Source organism: Zonotrichia albicollis, chromosome 1, assembly GCF_047830755.1.
Source record: "Zonotrichia albicollis isolate bZonAlb1 chromosome 1, bZonAlb1.hap1, whole genome shotgun sequence".
Classification (NCBI taxonomy): domain Eukaryota; kingdom Metazoa; phylum Chordata; class Aves; order Passeriformes; family Passerellidae; genus Zonotrichia; species Zonotrichia albicollis.
Window position 1 is genome coordinate 150,770,513 of NC_133819.1, and position 19,675 is coordinate 150,790,187.

The 19,675-nt window shown below is 39.9% G+C and overlaps 1 protein-coding gene across 4 annotated transcripts in view; it reads right to left on the minus strand.

Annotated features, from left to right (window-relative positions):
• The window catches only part of PTK2 (protein tyrosine kinase 2), a 189,087-nt gene that overhangs the window by 138,080 nt on the left and 31,332 nt on the right, over positions 1 to 19,675 (minus strand). For 3 of the 4 annotated variants that reach the window (XM_074557658.1, XM_074557672.1, XM_074557662.1), the window contains exon 3: positions 11,049 to 11,075. The exons of the other annotated variant lie outside the window; for it this stretch is intronic. The gene's annotated coding sequence lies outside the window, so the exon portion shown is untranslated. The remainder of the gene's footprint in view (positions 1 to 11,048; positions 11,076 to 19,675) is intronic. 4 annotated transcript variants of the gene reach the window in all.

Sequence of the window (19,675 nt, forward strand, 5' to 3'; positions counted from 1 at the left end):
ATCTTCTAAGAGGGATCTAGGAAAATGAAGTTGCTTCTGGGTCAGCAAATCTCTTCAGTGTCTCCTATCTGCTGCTTTCTCTCTCATCTATCTAAGAAGCAATTAAACAAAGAAAGTAAGAAAGCTGTGCAGCCACACAGGGTCAGGTATTTACCAGAAATGGCATCACCTGGACGTGTCTTCCTTGCCCTGCTTCTCCTCCAGATGCCAAATACAAAGCTAAAACAACAGCTCATCAAACCCCTTTCAGCTGCAAACATCTTTTTAGGAAGAAGTTGAACCTGACTCCCAGTGTTACATAAAGCACAGATATAACATCACTAACTCCTCAGACTCCCAAGCTATTAAATGCAATTACAAACTGAATAAAACAGCAATCCACGACCTCACAATAATGCAGTGTTTTTCCATTTGTGTATGAAAACACACTGGGGGAACAGTTCATATTGTATTTCTTAGTGAAGGATGAGCATAGCATAAATCCCTTCTATATAAACAAACTCTTATAGGCTAAAACAAAGCTATTTAAGTTTAAAATTCCAGAGTCACAGAACAAATCAACAAGCCAATGCTGATACCCTTCAAGTCTAAGAAAGCAGAAAATTAAAAATTAATTTTTAATTCTTACAGAACATCATTTTAAAGTTTTATAACACAAACATTAATGCTGCTCTATTACCAAGCAAATTCAGTGCCTGAGCTACCAAGCAAAGAAAAGCATATTTAAAAAAAAATAAGAAAATATTGTTAAATAGGCACAAATCTCCCTTCCTCTCTGTAATTAGCAAAATTTGGATTGAAAATTTGCAAAAAATAGTTTGATGTTTTGTTAAGGAGAACCTCTAGTAGAGGCCAGGTGTAGCTGAGCCTCTAAGCCACAGAAAATTCAATTCCTATTCACTTTAATCAATCCCTCTTCCTATTTTGTACCAAGAAGGGATATTCACTTTTCAGGAACTTTCAGCTACATTGCTGCTTTGTGAGACCAGCAATAAACTTCCAAGGAACAGCTCCTCAGGCAGTCATTTTATGCTGCTACAGGGAATTAAAGGTCATCCTCAGCTAACACAAAATCTTTTATTCAATGCAAAATCCACCACCTTAAATAGCCTCATTTGCTCCTCCAATTACACAAAACTGCACAGTTCTGCTGAACAAGTTCTGTTTACCTAGGAAGATGCCTGCAGAGTGGTGTCAAAGAGCTCAGAAACACAACAACTTGTTGCTCCATTTTGAGAAAGGCTTCCAGGAGCTCAGCACCAAGTGCAGCTGAAGCTATGGAGCTGTTACAGGATGGAGCAGCATTCAGTGTCAAAGGCAGCACATTCCCACAAATCCCCTCTGTGCATCCTTTCAGAGCTGGGAATTGATGAGCAGACCAAACCTCTGCTCTGTAGCTCCAAACTCAGCTGAGCTTTACGTGCAGTAAGATTTACCCAGGGACTTGACAACTTCAGCTCAAAAGGTTTTGATGAAGCTGGAAACAGATGTGCAAGAATGCTGCTATAAAAATGAAAATAGGCAAGGCCAAGATGTATAGAACCAACTGATACAGCTGGGAAAGATGTTTGGGCACAGCCCTTCTTCAGATCTGAAGAAGGAATGTTAAATAAGTATCCTGTGTCTTCAGATGATAAACAAAAGATCAAAAAGCCAAAAAACTCCTTTCTGATGGCAGCCTGAATGACCTACTTTAGCAAACATCACAGGGCCAGCACTGTCAGCATGTAACAGCATCTGACAGGGCCAAGAGCTCATCTCTTGCACAGTTCTGAGCTGCAGAGCACAGCTCCCAGAAAACCTCTGGTACTGCTCTCCACAATCCCATTTGATGCATTTCAAGACTCAGCAATCAAGCTTTTAAGTGAACATGAGACCAGAACAAAAAATATCCATGCCTGCATAAACAGAGGAAGAATATAAACCTTGTCCTGCCACACAGACACGAACAAGAAGAGTCATAAACTTAAACTGGGAGTAGGAAAGTTGAAGTACCTTGAAATAAATGTCTAATAAGAATTTTTAAATTGCAGAAGAAGACGTGATACTGTCATCTTAATAGGTTAAATATCTTCAAGGAATGACTTAAGTCACGTTTGCCTTGGGGTAGGACAGACTTCCTTCACCCCTCAAGCTTTGAAGTCATTAGACAAAGCCTGACCATTTGTCCTTAAAACTTCTACTTAATAATCTACTTTTAGAAGCTCTATATAAAAATCTCAGCAATTATGTTACTGATGTTTCCAGAAGCTCAGTGGCAGTCACCACCTCTAGCACCTCACTGGGTCATTTGGCTCCCTCACCCTTCTATAGTGCAAAGCCCCAAGTTTCAATAATACCTTTTACTCCACCTCTTAGAGGGCAAGGAGATGACCAGGGAACAGTCAGTAGGAATTTCAGTGCTGATCAATACTTTTTTACTGGGACTAAAAGCCTTAGTAGAAGTCTTTAGTACCATAGAATTCCCTAAGTTGGAAGGGACCCACAAGGATCATCGAGTCCAACTCCTGGCCCAGCACAGGAACCCAGACAATCCCACCGTGTGCCTGAGTGTCGTCCAAACACTCCTGGACTGTCAGGAGTGGTGCTGTGACCATTTCCCTGGGGAATCTGTTCCTTTTCCTAATATCCAACCTAAACCTCCCCTGACACAGTTTCTGGCCATTCCCTCGCGTCCTGGTCACCAGAGAGAGGTGACCTGTAGTGGAGATCAGAGATACTTGTGCAGCTGCTCTTCAAATCCATGAAAATTGGCTCCACTAAGACATCTGAAGACAATGTGAATCACAACATAAAGTCTATTAATCCTGGAAATACAGTTCCAGTATTTCTCTGTATTAAGCCCTTCACAAAAAGAGTTATCACAGATAATTCTCCCTGATTGTCATGGAAAAAAAAAATCAAACCATGTGAAACCATTACAGTAAGTCATCTGAATGGACAATAACCAGAAACTTCAAAGATCTTCTTAAAGGAATAATTAGTGCACAAAGATATAACCTGTAAAACATCTTTGTGCCAGAGTTAAACAATGTAAGAATTTCTTAAGAAGTTTCCCATCTATCTCAAGTGTAATTCCAGCCCACTAATGGAAGCACAGGCATTTAACAGCCCTCTTCTGTTACCCTGACCCTTCCTCAGAGTAAAGTCCTGAGGAAAAATGTACTTGCTACAAGAATAGACTTAGTTGTTGTTAAGTTTGACCCTTCCATATGAAAACCTGAAGAAGATCAGCTTTATATCTGACAAAAAATTTTTGCAGTTTTTCATATTCAAATTAGTGGTCCCTAGGGAAAAGACCTGCAAACTATAATATCTTAAATATGTTCTTATTTTAACTATTAAATATTATATATTTTCTTCTGAAAAGAAAAAAGGGAAAGGGGGAGCCATAGGTATCCATTTTTGTTCTTACTTCGTTTTCCCAGTCTTCACTGCACAAAGCCAGCACAAACAAGTTGTGAGCTAAGGGCACAAGGAGAGGGTTCAAACTATACATTAAGGATGTAAAAATAAACTACAGGAAAGATCATAAAATCCTTTATTTATGGTCATTTTAGGCGTAACTTACAACAAAACAGTTGGTGAAAGTTCACCATGCAATGTTTTTCCTCTTGGTTCACTGCAGTCAGTGATGTTCCTCTCCAAACAAGCTCGTGTGTATTTTGGGAGAAGATCCCAAGCCACTCCCAGCCCAGGTCTTGCAGAACAAAACACACACCAATAACCAACATTCTGTATGAGCCAACTACACAAGATCCAGCTTGATATTGAGACTCTTCCTTTCAGTCACAGTGTTATCCCCACCCTTCCTTTATTCCATAGCTGTTGCTGTGAAGGCCCTGGGTGGTAACACACTGCAACACTACAGAAGGGGTTACAGAAATTCACAGGAGCTGCACTTGCTGTGGAACAGTTCCATAAAAACAGTGAGTGCATTGTGAGCATCAGCAGAACAGACTAAGGAACATATTTAGGAATCATGATTGTTGGACTCCTCAGTTTGCCAAATTTCATCTTCTCCTTGAGTAATTCTGCACCAGAACAAGACACTTTCAGTGACTGTCACTGAAGGTTTTGTGCTGTAAAGGAGCAGCAGAAGCTCATTCCCAAAATCCTGATGCCCTGATTATAGCACACTGCTCTCCATGTGCCAGGCTGGCTCTGTGCTTGGATTTGTTTTTTCTCCTGTAAAAGAAGATAGATGAATTCTCCAATCACTCTTAGCAGATACACATCCTCCACCTTGCCTATACAAAAACTTTTACAAACAAAAAAACTTGCTATGAGAAAAGCAGCAAACAATCCTGAAATCCCTAACCACTTATCAAAAATTTTTAAATGTCCCATTTTTGTAACTTTGAGAAAGTCCAGACAAAATTTCAATTCAGATCTCCAAGTGCATCATTAGAATAACCTTTGCCAACATCCCTCCAGCTGTTTCTGCACAACCAGCAGCACCCAGTTTGCCACCAAGAACATCCCTGTGGCTGTACAGAGTGCAAAGAACTTTTCTTACTGTGAACTGCCAGGTCCTGCATATCCATCTGCACTCACTGGCACAGGACCCACAAGGAACCATTTTGTTCTGTATTCCTTTGACACCAAAACAGGTAAACATCTTCTCAGAGTACATAAGCATCCTGCTCCAAGCAAAACATTACTACAAGTTATTTATTTTTTGACAGCATGTAGTACAGAGCTCCAAGTTCCTCTGCAATTCCTCTGATATTGTACCAACAAAAATCTGTAGCTCACATTCAATAGTTTCTGTCCAAGGTGTCCCTTCAATCCCACAACAAAATAAACCCCTAAGAATTGTCAACGTTTCCTTCTTTTATATTTTCTCCAAAAGCTCTATAAATTGCCTTTTTTTTTTTAAAGAAGAATGCCAACTGTTATTATGTTTAAAATAAAGCACTGAATGATCCCCACTCCCTGCACCCTTAACCACACAAGACAAATTCACAAATTCAGCACCTCTCAGACGGAAGATTGACCTGGCTGAGGACTGCAACCATGTGCCCACATGGCATTGAGGCTCAAGTTTCTTGTCCATACAATGAGAAAATAAATCTAATCTTAGTATTTCTAAAACAAACTTTCCAAACTAGGAATAAAATCATATTCTTTATCTAAAATATTAAGAGTACTTGCAGCTGCTTTCATTCAAAGCTGAACTGCATAACTGTAATTCAGAATATTTCAGGTTATCCAGGGTGGAGCAGCCACACCTTTTTCTGCCACTTGCAAAAGAACAATTTTCCCTAGAAAAAGTATCCTTATCCTTCCAGCATAATTCCTAAAGATATCATTTGAAATACCAATTTTTAAGGAAGGAAATAAAAATTTCCAATTTGTTCTAAATAAGAAATTAATTAAAACAAAGAAAAAATCTTAGATACTATACATTCAGGTGGTACATTTGCATATGATGCACCCTTGATTGCTGGAATTCTTCTACTTTGAAGAATTCCCAGGAATAAGGCAAGAACAATCCTCACAGCAGTGTGGGTGTCTCCAAAACCAGGGGAGCCAGAACTACAGGAAATGATAGGGGAATGTGCTGAACTGCTGATTTTTTGTTTATTTTAAAGTGTCAGACTTTATTGATCCAGCTTGTTCAGATTCACAGGGACACAGGACCTGAAGGACCTTTCATGTCATCAAATCTTACATTCTGCCTCCTTATGCAATCATGCCATAGTCCCATTAAGTGCCCAATATATCAAATTTCAGTTTCTTTGAGCATAAAATCAGTCTAGAGCAGATACCAGGGGTGCCACATCATTCCCAATAAACCTGGTTTATGTCCTGATTTTTATTTTTTTTTAATACATACTCTCAATTGTCTATATTGAAACTTGTTTTCTTTTACTCCCTCTCCTCCTTTTCCTCTATCCCCATACACAATCCCAGAAAACCAATGTTCTGCAGCCAGGGCAAGTTCTTTAACTATAAATCATCTCACAGACTGCCCTGGCAAGTGGGGGAGGATCCTGACAGCTGCAAGAAGCAAATGGAACCTGAAGAGGGGAGGGTCCGGATGACTCAGGCTGGTCACCCTCACCTCCATCACTGACACAGTGAAGGAAGGAACAACACTGGAGGCCATTTCTAAACCAATGAGGACAGTAAGGTGATTAGAAATAGTCAGCAAGGATTTATGGAAGGGAAAACATGCCTGATCAACCTAATGAACTTCTGGGATTAAAACACAAGCTTGAAGAAGATGTCATTTCTCTTAACTTCAGCAAGACTTTCAACACTGTCTCCCATGACAGCACCATGATACACAAACTGAAGTTATGGGCTGAACAAACGGACAGAGAGATGGCCTGCAAACTGTCTGGATCGTCAGGCTCAAATTTCTAAAGGAAAAACACTACAATTTAGCTAATTTGCATTTTCTTGAGGTGTTTAATATATCTCACCTCAGTACTACTACACAGGTCAGCCTCACTAATAAAAATGTTTTTCTTCCCAAATCCTGCCATTGCTCTTGCCCTGTGTGGGCAATGAGCTCTAAAATAGAGATGGGAATGCAGGGAAGAGGGCAGTGGCAAAAACAAAGCCAAAATAAGCCAAGAAAGTTTCACTGGAAAGGTTGGCAAAGACACAGATTTCATGTCAAGGTCTAAGCTGTCACCTCCCCAAGCCTTCAAAACAAAAAGAAACAAACAAACAAAAAGCTACATTGCTTTTCCTAATATCAGAGGTATAGAACAATGGGAAAATGCATTTTATGAGGTACAGATGATTAACCTTTTAAAACTACTCAACCAAATTCTAAAATAGGAAGATTTAACGCACAAATAACAAGAGAAACTTCTTCCAAGTGACATTTAAGCTTTGTCAGCAATAACCTCATCCAGCAGTAATAGCAGTTTCGTGACAGGGAATTTAGAAATCCAGCAAAAACACCTGCCTTGCTGGTAGTGAAAAGAATTCAAGCTACAGGCCATATCTGCATCAAAAGAACAGTTCTCTCACATTTTCAGAGCTGTACAGGGCATGCAGGCAGCTATTCTCACTTGACAGCACTGGTACTTCATAAACTTGTTTTCAGTTCCATACTCATCACACAAATAAAATCATTACAATCCAAGCCATCACAAATCTATGAAATCTAAGTTTACTGTTGCTTAAAAACCAGAATTTTTAGTAACATTTGCAAAGATTCCTAGAAAAAAAGAAAAAAAAAAATCCTGATTTTTGAAGGGATTACTGAAAGTTCAGCTTTTAGAGAAGCAGAACAGGTTTCCTTGTGCAATCCCTTCAGCACCATTCTAAGGATTCTAAAATGGGAGGAACTGTTCAGTCTTACAGCAGCTTGTATTTAATTCTTACTTAAAACTGAGGTGACAAATCAAAAAGCCACTATTTTGTACTTTTTTTACTTCTGCCTACACAGTTGGTTACCTTTTCCCCCCCTTTAAGCAGGGATATTAACAACAGCTCTCTGCTCATGCTACTGAGTTTATTCTCAGCTGCATGAATAATCGTTGCATAATTTATTACCCTCTGTAATACATGTGAACATTTATTTTAAGAATTCTGCATAACCTCAATTCTGTCAATTCTTGCCTACTGCAACTCTAGCAATACCTCAACTGATTTTTAATTTTCTGTCTTTTAACATCATAGGAAGAACCCAACCCTTTGGGGCTTTGGAAATTCTGGTTGCTGTGTTTAAGTTCATCACCCAGGCAGGTGTAGGTTTAGGATAAGGAGAATCTTTTGCACAGCAAAACGTTAAATATCCCATCTCCTGCCCAGTGGGTAAGAGGAAGGGGAAGCAGGAGGTTGTTCAAGGCTGTGGAAAGTGCCAGGAGCTGAATCTGATTTCCTTAAGTGGATGATGAGCAGGCCCTGTGTAAGCAGCAAGGCCAAACACACCAAGAGACTGAATGAGGACATGCCTTTAATTCAGAAACATCTTTAGGTTGAGCTGAAATTGTGTAACTCTTTCTTTTTTTTTTTTTTTTTTTGTCCTAAACGAGGACTTGGAAGTAAAAATAAACCATTTAATATTTCAAGATAACAATGACAGTGTGCAAAGAGTGCTTACCTAAACTGTACATTACACAGCAAAAAGTGAACACAAACCCATCACATTTAAAATATGCTGCATATCTGAAACAAGACCTAAGCAAAAGATGCGTATTTCCTATTAATTTTTTAATACTTTATGTTAGGAGCCAGATTTTATTTGACTCACCAGATATTATCTGGAGGAGCCTTTGAGAATAAACAACTGTACTTGAGATTCGATTCTGGCATAATGTTTTATTGAATTTTAAACCAAAAATCCAGTATGTGTTTGTTTCTTATATTTGTCTTTATTTTCCTCTAGTTCTTTGAGACAATTTCTTGCTTCCTTACTATTTCTTCATTCTGGTAATGAAGACATATTTGCACTGCAGGATCAGGAACAAAGGACCAGCTCTTAGCAAAAGTCACCTACATCACACAGATGTTAGACCTGTTTTAAATTCAGAGTGAAATAAATCCAGGAGGGATTGCTTTTAATCCCAACAGTGTCAACAGAGAAAGTTTAACAGCATTTACCAGAGGAAACCAGACTTTCATGCCCCCAGGCATGCTGTGAACACACTTGTGTTGCAAGAGAACTTCATTTATAGACAGAAGAACTGTGTGCTCTGCCCACCTTCAAAATTATAATATTTTAGCAAATTGTTCTCCAAACCCCTCCTGGTTGACATTCCAAAAATTCTCTATGCTCATCTCCATAGCCTCAATTACAAGGCAGTAAAAACCCAAGTTACCCATGAACTTCAAAGCAGTGAGAGAGATTAATTCAGGATAACTCTCCTGAGTAATGATTTAACTAACAACCTCATCAACTAAAGCATTCTCCTGCACAGAAACAATCCTTCCTTACAAGATTTCACTGTGAAATAAGTGTTCTGCATGACCTTGATATACACTGCCTATATCAAATTTATGGATAATCCAACCTCAAACAAGAAACTACAATAAAGACACCACCTGAAGTAGTCTCCTCCTTATTGCAAAATCTTCAAACACTGCAAAAGCCCCCCCATATTATGACAAAAATTGAGAGCACTAAAACCAGGTGACAAAAGTGAGAACATTTCTAGTGACATCTATTGTCCACTGCTGAAAGTGGCACTCAGGAGAAAATAGTTCTTTAAAACTCTAAATAAGAAAATACCATTATTTATTGCAAAGATGAGTTTTGACGATTTAAACTTTCCATCTGAATGCAGAACCTCATCTTTATTCAACTATATAATATCTTTTATCCAGGCTGCTTCTCCAATTTATCACATTTCTTTTGAATTTCAATCACATCATCCAGTGTGCTTGTAACTCTTTTTGTGTTGGTGTTACTGGCAGATAAAGACAAATCAAGTCAATTTTCATAGTCATTAATAAAAATACTGCAATACCACAGGACAATACAGATCTCTGTGAGACTCCAGCCTCCCCTTCTGACAATATTTTAACCATAATTTTCAAAACAATTTCCTTAGTTCCCTTACCAGGAGGTGCTGCCACATCTCTGCTGTAGGTAAGCCATGGGGTGCAGTTTTTATATCCTCTCTAAAGTCCTCTTGCCATGGGAAAAGCTCATCCTTTGAGAGCCCTGGGAAAACTTCTGCCCTCTATCAGTACTTGCAGGACACAGTTAAGGAGTACAATGGGGACACTCCCACACACAGACTCAAACTGAAAAGAATAATCTCATTGTGACTCAGATTCACACCAGTCAAACTTTTCAAGTCCCAAATATAAATTCAGAAAAAGTTTCATCACACATCCTTCTCCTTGAAGCTGCAGGAAAAAACCTAACAATAATCCTAATCTTCCTGTCAGCCTAACCTAAACATCAGGTATTTATTTTTCCAATATTTTCCACGAGTGCCTGCTTCACAACCACTCTCAGCATTCAAAATAATTTTAAAGATGTCATCCTTAAAAGAGGACTTCCACATTTAAACTTCACTGCTTCAAGAAAACATGATTTTTTTGCAGAAGAGCTGCTCTGAAGTTCTTGTGGAAAAGACTAGAAAATATCAGCTATCAAGCTTTTAACTGAAATTGCCAGTTGATTCCAACAGGAAAGAGCAGCTACCTTCACAGCAGGTGTTAACAGCAGCAAGAACAAATGGAAGAATGAATACACAACCAAAATCATGAAGGCAGAGGGCAAGAAATATCCAATCCCTTGATCAATCAGGAGTAAAAGTGCACTTCAGTCAGAATTCCAGAATTCACATTACAACAGGGAATAGATGGACAAATTCCACCTGCCAAGATCAGGAGACATCCTCACTCTGAGCTCTGCATCACCACTCCAGCCCACAGCACCAATGAATGCATGGATTTTAAAACTTTGTTAAAGGCCAAATGTAACAAACAATAAACAAAAAAACCAAAAAATGCTATTTTATAAAATCAGACCATCAGGGTTGGATTTTTTGGTGAGGTCCATGTTTTTGGGGGGCTTTGTTGTCTATTTTTAGGTTTAGGGTTTTTTGGTTGTTTTTTTTTTTTAATTTTTAAACACCAGAAGAGTCCAACAGAGCAGCTCACCACAAGTCACCTGTGTCACCAAGTGAACACTGTGTCACCTTCCCCATTGTGACCTGGGGAGGTTCCTTCCCCCCATAAACCCCCCAAACCCATTTCCCTGCACTCTGCCCCTCTGAACCACCACTAAAACCATTTGTGGCTGCTCCTAATCTGCTCCCTGCCAGCTGGATCCCACGTTCTGCTGAGCAGCTTTCAGCATTAACTATCTCACACACATATTTAACAACTGCCTAGAAATACACCTCAGTCACCTCCTCCCCATGTCAAAACACACCATTGAAATGGAAAAAAATCTGTACCTCAACAGGTTTTGTTTTGACCTCAGATCCCCACATGACTAAGTACCATGACAGTGCCAGTAAGAACCAATATTCTGATTATGTAAAAGCATGACTGTATCATAAGCAAGCCCTTAAAAGCTGCCTGCTGTCACATCAAGACATAACTGAAAAAAGAGAACTTACCTGCTGGCAAGGGAAGTCTTGAAATATCTGTAACAATAAAGAAATACATTTAGAAACAGAAGAAAAAACAGCTCTACAACTGCAGTGACCTCATAATTTTTCTGCAAGGCCATACTTGTTTAATAAAGCACATTATCTGAAGCAATTTGCTGGCTGCTATGAATGCCACATGCAAATCAAAAGCATTTTCCTTGTCTCACCCTGTTCATTAACAGGATTATGCTTTGCTCACCTGACTGAAGGACAATGAGTGTAATTACTGCAGCACCATACAGGTCACTACACACAAATCAAGTGTTACATACAAAATTCACCTTCACCTACAGAACTTCAGAGCTCAAAGTGTCAGGGACAGTCTTTGCAAATGAAGAGGATTCTACAGAATGTGTTCTTTATTCTTAAATCTTTGGAGAAGAAGTAGTCATGTTTCCAAGCAGATAAGCACAGAACACAAGAAATAATATTAAAAGAAAGGACACTGATTTTTGTCACCAAGGCACATTAGACACGGTTGCTGAACATTTTTCTAGTAAATGCTAAGGCTGTCTTGAGCTGCAAACAATGACCACTGTCTCAGAGTCTAAACAGAACATATAAAAATTATAAACTAAAAAACCCATTATATTAAACTGTAAGTCATTATATTGTTCCTGCCTGCTTTTCTGCTGACATCTCAGTACACATCATCATGACTGGGACATGAGGTGCCCATCAGAGTTCAAAACAAAAACTATAACTCACAAAGAGCTAGAAAGAAAGAATTACTCAAGTCTGTGAGGACATGGACTGGGGACACACATCACAGGGTTAATGAAAACTGAAATAAATACAAGTGGAGGGACAGATGGATGAGAAAGGGCAACCAGTAAAATAAATGAGAAAAACTGAAGTTAAGAAAAAGTTTTGCACAGTTATTTGGTTAAAGGAAACAGCAAAGTTGAATAATAAATTGTCGTACTGGGTACAAAATCCACATGGAAACTGAACTTTAACCACAGGTGTAGCAGCTGAAACAGATGCAGAGATTACAGGGGCAGATGGTCACTGCTCTGCTACCTATTAGAAGAAATAATGAGGCTTAATAAATTTATTAGCCCTGCTTTCACCAACAGATTGTTACAATTCATGTCTGTGGCCAGAAAACATGATGAAACTTCAATAACAAAGAGAATTACACCTAAAATTTAAAGGCATGCCACAAAAAATTGTAAAAATTAACTGCACTACTCTGAGGAGATGATGAAACAGCAACACAGAAAGTTGAAATGCACTTAAAAGTGGGAAATCAAAAGAAAACAGGACACCACAAAAAACCCAGAGAAAATAGTGAATGCCTTAGTCTGGTAGAATTTATACAATTATAAATTTATACAATTTTTATAAAGATAGTAAATTGCATTCAAAAGATGCTCACCATGCTGCCTGCTTAGGAACAAAACCATGTTACATGTAGGATATGCCTTGAGAGGTGATGCAGCCAAGGAGACCCAGGAACTGCAGGAAGCAAAAACCCAACAGCTCCTGCACAGAATCCAGATCAGCACAGAGGGATTGGAGCTTTCATCCAGCAGAAAGAGGTGTGCAATCTCAATTAATTTGGAAAGTTACATGAAGATAAATGTTGCATCATTTTTTGTTTGTGTATGTTTAATTGTTTCCATGCTTTTCTTTTTATGAAGTCACAGAAAAATTCCTGCCTGCCACCAGGCTATACAATAGAACTGCTGCCACATGAGTAAAGCATTTAAAACTGTGGGTTAGCAAATACCAGTTTTGATTTTAATTTTTCGACAGTGACAGAAGCATATGTTTAAATTCCATTTTTAATTAACAACTATTGAAATATTTAAGTACTACAAACACTTTAAAGTGCATTAAAATCTTTTAATTTTTGTGTATTGGGGATGTTTTATCACAGCATTTATTACTTTTCAAGCAGATTCTTTGGCTAAATGTGCCTACACAACAGATGTCAGGAAAATAATGACAAACATAACCCCCAGAAAAATATGTTATTACTGTTATTATATACACACAGGCAGAAAACAATCACATCTCAGAATTTAAACAGGGAAAAGCTCTGCAGCTAAGACACACACAGAGAGATTTTTAACTTCAAGAAGAGCTGATCATATCCCAGTGTTTGTCCCCAACACCGAGCTGCCGTTTCCATTGTCACCTCTCCTGCCAGGGCTCACACAGATCCTGTCACTGCACCAGGACTCTCCTGATGGGCACTGACACCACCAGCACTGCTGTTATATTGAAATCAAACTCTCTGAAGATTTCTTACGTCCCTGTTCCCCTGCAAATGAGTCCCACAAGTGCATTAACAGAGGAGATGCTGCACCCCTGGGACGAGTTTACTGAACAGCTTCCTGCAACTGCACCTTCTCCTGTTACAATGTAGTGCCAGAGACTGATTTCTACCATTAATTGACATACGTTAGGTCTAAAAACAAACTGGACAGAAGAAATTGAAGCCTGAAGGTTGTATCAGTACACTCAAAAGTGCATATATGCACTTAGCAGGTTACTTGTGTGGTATTACTCAATTATTTCTATTAAGCACCAAGTCCTCTACAGGCTGATGTATCTTCATTTTAGCAAACACCAGCCACTACAGAAATGTCAATTCATAAATGAAATAAATATTTCCCAATTCCAAAGATAACATTAACAATTCCACTCCTTTGTGTACCCAGACACCACAACAATAAGTGAAATGCTCATTACCTTCAGGTGTTCCTGCAAGTGTGGAGTCACTTTAGGAACTTTCTCGCCATCGAGTTTGCCCCATCTCTCCAGCTCACTCTCGTATTTTCTGGCTTGAAACCTCTTAGCTTTATTCACAAATACGGTTTTTCATTTAAAATCTAACACTGAAAAAGATGAGTGGATTCAGGCCACACTTTACAAACTTCCCTCAGAGAGAGTAAACTGAGAGTACACACTCAGGCAGCCACTCCTTTCAGTTGCTTTTACAAACTTGCCTCCCCTGCAATTCAATCTCCAGAGAGGAGAAATTCAACCAGTGCTGAGATCTGAAGAGGAAAAACTCCAAACTTAGGGTTTTAATCTGCTTTGGGACTAAAATGAGAGGCTTGAGAGCATTTTGGAGAGCTGTCCTGTTGGGAAGGATTCCCTCACATCGGGGAGGCCTGGACTGACTTTTCTCCTACAACTCAGTTTCTGAGTGCTTGGAGTGCTGTCACACAAACCACATTTACAGCAGCTGTACAACAGGAACCAATCTTACTTTTTTATCTGCTCCAAAGTAGTTCTTCAAAGTGAAATCTAAAATGAATCATATTTCAAGTGCTGCTGCTCCTACTGATCCTTTCAAGGGATCACTCATGTTCTGCATTTATATTCTTAAGTATCTTCCTGTGCTGCTTGGCAGGGAGCAAACTGCCAGTTTGAACAGGCAGAAAGAAAAATTACTTTCACATCATATTCTTTATCACAGCCAAACTTGTATATACTTTGTAAAAGCTAATCAGTTTTCAGATAAAACTGATTTTATCCCATGTAGATATTGGGAGGATGGAGCAGATGGCCTCAAGAGCTCCTTTCCAAGCAAGGTTTCTGTAATATTGGGCACAGATAATTGTAGCAGATCAGGAACAAGCTGAAATGACATTAGAGGTGCTACAAAATAAGAAAGATCCTCAGCCAAAGAAAATGTACATAACTGGTTTATTTGGCAAGTTAATTCATTAAGGAACAGAAAGTATTTTAAAGACAAAATACTATTATTGCTTCTGTATGCACTGAGATGGCTTTGGGCACTACAGTCCCCAAATAAGCTTTGTGGATCCCAGCAATAGCTTTTTCTGATTTATGGATGCCCTGAGGACCAGATCTCTCCACCACTGTATTTGCTTTTATAAAACTGCATTTTACACTGCAGAGTTTCAATGTATGTTTTCTTAAAAATGGAGCTGCAACTTTAAATCCTCCTTCCAAGAGTAACATCTAATCATCAAAAACAGGAATGTTCTGTGAGCTTCCTATTCCTGCCTCAAGGTAAAACCAGAATGCGGCTCAGTGCACAACTCCAGAGGCTCAGACTCTGCCCCATCTGCAGCACTGATCTCCTTCCAGAGCTGTGGTAAGCAGCAGACCACAAGAAATTTAATCCTGTTCTCCTGCAGCAGGAGCTGGCTGACTCCAGCCTAAGAGCATTCCCTTGAAATTAATTCAGATATTCAATTCACAAACCAAGCTCTCTTTCCAGGGAAAAGTGGAGGCTTGCAGCACACAAGGAACCACAGACCACAGTCTGCAAGAAGCCAAGCAGCACACACATGTCACTGGATAACAATCCTTGCAATTAGAGGAGGAATATCACACAAAATGCAATTTTCCTTTTTAGCCACAGTACCATAATAATTTAGGAATACAGATGCATATTCAGCTTTTAGCCTTTGTGTGGCTGGTCCTGAAGGATGTTGTCTTAGAAGCTGGATCCAACCAACTGGAAGGCTCCTTTCCTATATTCTCTGGCAGGTTTAAAAGGATGTTCCTCTGGTTTTTAATGAAATTGAGATCTCATAATCTGTGCAAAAATATTTTTCTTTTTTTTTAAGAGCAAGTAAGTAAACACAAACTACAAGTAATCTTTAAAAAAAAAAGAAAAGCTTTGTAAAATTACACTTGTTGAGAAACTCAAGGATTTATCCATAACCATCTGATCTACTGAACAAAGACCTTGAAGACACAATCACATCCTGACAGCACACTTATTAAGAAAAAGCTATTAAAAAGTTTTAAAGTATGATTAAAAGATTGTATAAACCACCAGTTGCATTGTTCCACATATGTATTTCTTCCCCTTCATCATTAAAAGAGCATCTCATTTGTAACCTACATGTAAGCCATTTCTAACTTAGCAATGTGCAGGGCTGAATGCTAACAACCTTTTATTAGATCATTTCACATTAAGGCAGTTTTTTAGGGCAATTTTCAATGCAACTCACTAAAATCCTTTCATTTATTACCTATGTAGAATAAGAGGCAGAAGTGCCTCACTGTAAAGGACCATTTTTCCTAAACATATTTTATTACACTTGCAAGTCTTTAAATGCTCCAACTGTTTTGGCTTTCAGTACAGCCCCATTTTTCAAACACCAATACCTGATACAGTATTTAAATGTCAATCCTAACAGCACTAAAACCACCATTTGCTTACTCAGATTAGAGTTTTTTGCCCCTATTGACATATTTATTGCATTTGCCTTAGGCACAGCAGCAGCAGCTGAATATCCAGCTTAGCTGCAAATCTTCATCTGTTCCCCTGGGGAGAGATGGAGGGGGCACAGTTACAGGACAGACACCTCCACCCACTAAACCTGGCAGCAGCTCTTTTGTGCTTTAGCCAGATCAGAGAAACGCAGCAAACAAAACCACACATCTTGTGTTTGCAGCCCTACTTCACAGGAGACCCACGTTGCACTGGAGTCCCTTATTATCTTGGCTGAAATCTTTGCTTCAGCTGTGAGCAGCAGCAGTAATGATTTAATGCTCTCCTTTCTGTCTGCTGAAAAGGTTAACGAGCAGGCAGCCGCCCATGAACCGCTGTGACACCCTGAGAGCGCACAGCCTGTGCTGCGCCTTGGAGAAGTTCTCTCTAACCACTCACCACTTCCAAGGCAAGCTGCTGCCTCTGAAACACAACAGCCACACAAAATTTAGCAAGGAAAAATGAGAGAACCAACTGAAACACTGCACAGAAAATGAAGGGTTTTCTCAAATTGTTTGGTTGATAAAACAGGTACAAAGGAATCTATGGTGTGATGATCACCATGTCTGACACACCTCAAATGCCTTTTAATATGCAAAAGCTTTGTGGTGTTACACCAGTACAAGCAGCAGCTGATTCACCCCATACCTCAGGAACACCTTCAGTTCATATCTGCTTCCATAATTTCTCCATTTGTTGTCAGTTTACTGTCACACTCCTCTCACTACCCCACTCTCTGTATGTACCTGCTTTCCTCTTCCTATTTGAAAACAAAATTGATATTGGGTCTCCTTAGCTTACAGAATCTACACCAAAAAATCATTAAACAGTTTCAAATCTCAATTTCCCCTCTCCTACTGATACTACTCCAAAATCACTGCTTATGCTTCTTAAATACTAGATTTTGAAATTGAAAAAATACAAACCCTGATTAAGACCATCAGAATAATCCACCTGTGTTTTCCTCCCTCTCAGCTGAACTCTCCCCTGAACTCTGCATGCACCTTAACACTTCAAATTCATTTCCACCACATCACTGAGCATGACCACCGAGTTATCTATGCAGCCACCAGGAGCCAAATTTTCAACCAGGCACACTGAACAGTGGGATATTAAATGAAAAGGTTCTGGTGGAAGTTACATTTAAGGAGATTAAGAAGAGCAAGAGAAATCACTCAGTCATTACTCAGGACAGGTGGGATCAATCTCATTACACAGTGAGTTACAGAACATGCAGTATCTAAGCAACTCAGATAAAGAATTTAGTCTCAGTACCTTCACAAGTACTATGTGCACCTTTTGCCTATGGGGAAGAGACATTTGGATGGAGAAGAGGATGGAGTAGTTCCCCAATAATTGGTTTTATTCAGCATCACAAAATGTGTAAATGAACTCTACAAGTCTGCAGGTCATATTAAACTCTCATGGGTCAGCAAAAGTCATATCAATGGGGGAAAAACCAACAAGGATTTCACAAAATTAAGCAAGTTGCTAAGAAAGCAGCTGCACTTCAGCACAGGGCTGTGATGTAATGCATCTGGGGAAAAACTTCTGAGCAATTCCTCCTTTACCAAGGAACACTTGCACTCTCTCCAGCTCCAACTGCAGGAGGAAGGCTGAGTCACTGTTTTCTCTGAAATCATCAGCTCCAACTGGAGAAGCTGGCCAAAGGCAATAAAACATTGTGGCTCATTAGGAAGGGTACTGAAAACATGGCATTTAAACCCATTACTGTGCAACACAAAAAAGCATCAACATGTTGTGTCCAGTTCAGGAGGAGGCAGAGATGTCTGGAGCTGGGCAGCTGAAGGGATTAAGGGATGGAGCAGCTGCCAAGGAAAGGCCAAATTACCAAATCTGGGCCCCCCTCAGCAGGGAAGATGTGAGGCTCAGGGTGAACGTGATCACAGAACAAGTGGAGGGGGTAGGGGAAGAAGAGAGGAAGAAAATATTAAAAAAACCAAATCAATGCAGCACAATTCAACAACTTCTGACAGTCTGAGCACTAGGGAGCACTTGAGGAAATGACTGGAGATTGGGTTCAAACCAGTAAGAGTGCCTTCCCCACAGCAGGCACTGAGCTCCCTGCAGTTCCTGCAAGAGAAAGGATGCAGAGAGGTGCCACCAGGCACTGGGCCAGGCATGCAAACTCCATGTAAATAACATTTCCTGCTGCCCTCGAGGGCCAGGGCGGGGCTGGGCAGCCCTTGGTCTCATTTAGCAGCATCTCCTCTATCAGCAACACCATGGCCAGTGATTGTCCCCCTGTGCTGGGCACTGGGGAGGTCACACCTCAAACCCTGTGGTCACATGTGGGGCTCTCATGACAGGACAGACACTGAGGGGCTGGAGCATGTCCAGAGAAGGGAATGGAGCTGGAGCACAAGGCTGATAAGGAGCAGCTGAGGGGCTCAGCCTGGAGGAAAGGAGGCTCAGAGGGGATCTCTCTCTCTCTCTCTCTACAGCTCCCAGACAGAAGCTGGAGGCAGGTGGGGGTCAGTCTCTTTCCCAGTAACAAACAATAGGACAAGGGGAAATGGCCTCCAGTTGTGTCAGGGGGGTTTAGCATGGTTAGGAAAAACTAATTTCACAGAAAGGGCAGCCAAACAGGGGAGGTTTCGCATGGTAAGGAAAATTCTTTCATAGAAAGGGCATTCAAACACTGGAAGAGGTTGCTGGGACATGGGTGAGTGGTGGCCTTGGCACTGCTGGGTTAACAGCTGAACTACCCCTTTTAAAGGGCTTTTCACACTAAAATGATTTTGTGATTCTCACGGTCTTAAACTCCCTGTCATGGCTCTGTGAAGTCACGAGCTGAAACATCACCTATAAGAACACCTACTCAATCAAAAGTACTGTTCTAAGAATGTCAGCCACACTACAGGAATATTCTTATCTTTTAATGGTTTATCACAAAAGGAGATGTGTTTAAACAAGCCCAGGAAACTTTAAAGGCATTTAAGATGTTTAAGGAGGGACATGTGTGTGCTGGCAGTAGTTCAGATTTATCAGGAATATCTCCAGCACTGTGATCTGTGATCACATAATCCTGATGGAAATATTGTGACATTTTATGAACATAACAATTCAGGCCCTCAGGCAGGCTTAGGGAAAGCTGTAGACATGTATTCTATACATGTGCAGCTACCCCCTATTTGTACTACAGAGTGCTTGTTCTTCCAAGTGATAGCTTCAGTGGATGTTTTCCTTTCAAGAAACATTGTCTTGACATTGCTTGCTATGATTGAAGCTCCCTTGTCATTTTCCATGAAGGACTTGTGACACACAATGTGCCACCACAAGTCACCCACGTCTTCAAAAGGTGACAGGATTGTGTAGTTCCTGCACTGAAATACAAATTAGCTGTACATGTCACTGAGGG